We start from the raw sequence: 5219 nt of genomic DNA, 5'->3' as shown, positions 1-5219 counted from the left end.
GGAGGTAATCGATGCTTGTTGAAACAGTAGAAATCTGAGGTCTAATCGCGTAACAAAGGACGGGGGATTGTTTTAATTTGAGTGGTGATGGTTATCATTTACGGGGGTCGAGGGGGAAGGGGGGGGGGAATGTAAAATACATACGACCATTCATTCCTTGAATGTTACAGACGGCCGTCCATTCCTTGAATTAATCTCATCCTCAGCGAGACTAATTAATCTAGGTCATTCACCTTTTGATATAAACTCTTATACATCAACCATATAGACGCCCCCCTCCCACCCCCTCAAGTTCTAATGACAATAACCGCCCCTCCCATTTGATGAGTGCGAAAAGCAAAAAATAAATAAAATAAATAACAATATAGTTTCTGATTCGGTGTAGTTGCTATTGTTTTAAACTTACGCTTAACATTCACCACATTAATCAGATAGTGTAGTTTAGTTTGTATGATAACTCAATGAAGCCTAACTACTAACTAGTCCTTGTCATAACTACTTACATTAAATTTATACAACCCTAAACTAACCTCAAAATATAATAATTCTTTTACGTGTATATTATCATATTCCGGTAAATTTTAACAAAAATGAACAAAATTTGTTTTTATTTCTACTTTTTAAAAATACAATTTTATCTTTTCATATATTTTAAAATAAATAACCCCCCCCCCACACACACACACAAACATTATCTCCCCTAATTTACTCTTTATTTTAACAACGTAATCCCCCTTAGGACACGCCCATATTATACATTTCTCTGCTCCAAACCACGTTTTAATAATGCGCCCAGTTAATGTGTGCCCACGGCAGAGATGGATGGTGCATTAGACCACATACAAAGATATATTTACATTTAATTTTCTTCACTGCATTCGAAGCGCCACCGTATCAATGAGCTGGGAACGAAAATTAGCCAGTCGAATTTATTTGTTTGTTTTGTGGTTTTTTTTTGTTTTTGTCTTAATAGCTTTTTTTTTTATAAGGGGCACCATAAGAGCTGAAATACAAGACAGATTAGGTTTCCAAAAAAAAAAAAAAATCAAGGGGAGGCTATTGTATGTTTGTAAAAAGAAACGTTAAATACGTAATGTTGAGTTATCGAACCTGTGTACGACGCCGCCCCCGATGAGCGACTCGATGCATCACGTGACAGGGCCCGTAACTCTTGCCAGTCTATCTCATTAGCGGCTTGAATTTTTCTTTTTCGTGTTTTTTTTGTTTGGAAAAGGGAAAAGAGGAGGGGAGGGAGGGGGGAGGGGGTAGAGGTCATTTTGGTAATGGTACCAACATAATGGGTTATTAGTGAATGTAAGCTAACGGTTACCTAAAGTATGGCTTTTGTTTCTATAAGTTCATGCCTTAAGGCACTATGCAGTTTGCTAAAGTAGATTGACAATATACGTTTTCCAATTTGTCATTAAAGTCATTGGGCTACATTAATCAGTGGCTACCTCAGTAGAATCAGCGGGCTACCCTAATCGTTGGCTATTTCAGAGGAATCAGTAGGCTACACTAATGGTGGGCTACCTCAGTTGTATCGGTGGGCTATTCTAATCATGGGCTACCTTAGTTAAATCAGTGGGCTACCCTAATCATGGGCTACCTTAGTTAAATCAGTGGGCTACCCTAATCATTAACTACCTTATGCTACAAAAATATCAGTAGCCCACACAAAAGCGGAACTTAAAATCTATGCCAACTTTTTATAGAAACCTTTTCAGGAATTTTATTCCCCTTATTAGGACTAATTTGTTAATAGAAGGACGGACAGTTTATGAAGTGTCACTCATTTATATTTTATGTGTGTGGTGTGTGTGTGTAGTCAATATTTTATATTTATATTTATATTTATAATATAAATTAGGGAGGGGTGGGGGAATTAAACAGACCCTCAGGCGAAGAGGCAGCCTTAATTATATGCCCCGAGGGCAGATATAAAAAAAAAACTGCCCTAATGAAAGAGCGGTCAAATAATACAGATAAATCTGGCCAAGAGAAGCGAGTAAGGCTTTTTTAATTGGCCAAACTGGCAATTAGCGAACCAAGGGCCGTTCATGTCCCTGTGTCTGGCCAACTAGTTTATTGGCGTGGCGCGACAGATAAATATAGAAACGGAGAAATCCGCAAGTCGGGATTTGGTCAATGGTAACCAAATATATTGACGCGGATTTTTTTCATTCAATTTTTGCGCGTGGATATTTGAGGTGTTTAATGTGGGGGTGGGTGGGAGTGAGGGTGAGGAAATTTGATCAATAAAATAGTACGGCGTTTTCAGAACCTCCGGTAAGTCAGTATAGAATAGTATCGACTTATTATTTTTTTTTTTACTGCTGTTGTTGATTTTATAATGAAGGTTAGAATTAGCGTTAGAATTAGGGGATGGAGTCACTGAGTTAGTTAGGGCAATTTCTTAGCCAGGGGTATGGTTATGGTAGCGTATTTGGGGTTAGAAGTTATTCTGTTTTGGTGGCGAGAGTGGCATAAAATAAAACAGAATCGATTACGCCCTGCTGGGGATTAAATAAGTATCGATACGTGGAAAGTTGGCTAGATTGGCGCGTTGTGAAGCTAGGGAACGTTTTGAGGGGAGAGTGGGGGAGGGTGGTTTGGTGGATAGGGTGGATAGTTCTGGTGGAAGGGGGTGCATTGTTGGAGAGAGCTCGGCTGTTTAGGAGAACGGGGACAGGTCTGGAAAGGGACCAATTTTTCTGCAAGAGGTTAGGTTTTCTGGAGAAGGGGGTCAGTTGTTCTGGAGAAGGGGTCAGTTGTTCTAGAGAATGGGTCATTTATTCTAGAGAAGGGGTCAGTCCTGGAAAAGGGGGTCATTTGATCCCGGAGAAAGGGGTCATTTCGTTATTAATGGATGAAAGGGTGAGGGTTAGTTGTGTTAGGTGGTGAATTTTTCTGTGAGATTGGATGAACAATTCTTGGTGGGGAGGCACTTGGAGGCGGTGAGTTGCTCTACAGGAGATGATCAATCCTTGATGTACGTCTTTTACTTACTCAGCTCTAAATCGTACCCAGTACTATTTGGACGGAAGTAAAAATACCAAGGTCTAATGTGAAACATTGAGGGTGCTCAAAGGAAACCTGTCTTCCCCCACCCCCAACCCTCCCTCCGATGTCATAGCTTCACGGAACGTCTGACCGACGTTATGCAGCAGACGAACATTAGCGTGACACGTCATCAGGTAATAAACGTCTGTCACTGGCGGGAACCATTAGGTGAGCCGTGTTTCTCTGGTACCGCGTTTTGCGCAACCGCGGGGCAGATAACACGCAGTTAAAAAAAAAAACAAAAAAAAACACCCAAAACAAAACACTAATTCCCTCTTTGCCTTTAAATATTACGGGGGGGGGGGGGGGGGTTAATTTTAAAGCTTGTGAAGCGAATGTGTGACTTTGTAGAATATATCTGGAGGATAAATAGTATGGCTTAAAACAAAGTTAGATTGATTGATCTTAAACAAATTTAATTGTATTTAAAAAAAAAGTAAATTATTGCTCAATAGACCTACTACATCACGGTTTTATTTTATTTATTTTTCCCAGGAGCTTTTGACGAATGTGTCTTCGTGAAGATGTGATGATTTAACACCGGAACCAAATGTTGGCCATTTAAGACGTGCTGTGAGTGTAGGAGTCTCACCCCTCAAGCCTGAGACAGTTGTACGCCCCAAGTGTCTTGACTCAGTAATGTCTCCTGGGATTAGGGATAGAACAACTGACCTCTTCTGTTATACTTTCATATACTGAGGTAACAACACATGAACGATACTGCATCTGTGTCTATGTGAACATTTGCTTCAGATAACGTACACCGATCAATCGTGGGACGTATTTTGTTGTCGGTAATAATCCAGGAGTGTGTCTGAATGATAGCTTAACTAATTAACTAAACAAAAGCGCGCTGAAAATGTTGCAATCTAAAGAAAAACAGATTGAAATAAAAGTGCTAAAGCAAAATAGTAACAAGATCAGAGTTTCAGACAGACTTTAAAAGACGAAAATTGGCTTAGTTGTAACAAAAAAACAGACAAGATCAGACAGACAAGATCAGACAGATTTTAAAGACGAAATTGACTTAGACTTTACTCACCTACTCACGTCCTTGTCGTGACATCAAATTTAATTGGCTCCAAAAACAAACCAACGAATTTGATGAATGTTTCCAAAACAATATCACGAATGCGATTTTTTTTTTGACGACAGAAAAATTCTGAGTAAGAAGTTGTTTCCCTTGAAAAATTATCTGATGTTTATTTGAATTGTAAAAAAAATCTGTTATTTTTTAGAAACACAATTTTAAAGTATTCGTAGGTTTGTTAAATTTATTATAAAATTAGTGTATCTAGGCTAAAAAATATGATTGGATTTAACATGTATTTTAGAGAAGAATATTTTAAAACCATAAACCATAGTTTTGTTAAACACGCTAGCAAATATAAAACATTTCAACCTTTTAACTACATTATGAGGTTGTTGTTTTTGGTTTCAATTTTGATCTGTGACACAAAAGTTTGACATGACTAAAAGTAAAAAGAAAAAGTTTTTTTAAAATGATCGAATAGGGAGACGCGCCTTTGATTTAGTTGTTTAATTAACGTACGGTGACTGTCTATTAAAATGACTACAGTAAAATGTATCACTGCTAGTTTAGTGTCTTGTGTTGTGTTAGAATGATACTTATGGTTTGACCAAGCGGGGCAATAGAGTATCGCACCATGGCTTATGTTCCGCCGGTATCGCTGTTATTTTTTTCAGCCTGTTATTTTTTCTGCCCGTGTCGCTGTTCTTTTTTTTAACGGTATCGTTATGCTTTTTTTTTGCCGGTATCGCTGCTAGGTTGACGATCTGAGCTACTATCAATGTTAGGACTAGGGTTTGAACCGGAATAAACATAAGCATTAGGCTTAGATACCGTACCCAAAAAACAAAATACCATAGCTCTGCGATACTTTTCTGTCGATACCAGGTTGGTAGATACAAGGTATAATATATAGAGGAAGTATTCACCTGTTTCTGAAGACGATGTTTATAATGTAAAGAAATGGCCGTAAGAAATCTCCACCACGTTTTATGTTGGGAACCGATTAGGGCTGAGTCGATCCGGGGACATCGTATTACCACTCAATCACACATGGACAGGAACGATAATCTTCAAACATGTTCACGCACATATTATGTAACTGTAGATATGGGGAAAAAAGGCG

The sequence above is a fragment of the Physella acuta genome, unplaced genomic scaffold (assembly GCF_028476545.2).
Source record: "Physella acuta isolate Inbredline_101_S28 unplaced genomic scaffold, ASM2847654v3 ptg001364l, whole genome shotgun sequence".
Taxonomy (NCBI): Eukaryota; Metazoa; Mollusca; class Gastropoda; family Physidae; genus Physella; species Physella acuta.
Note: the sequence above shows the minus strand (reverse complement) of the source record.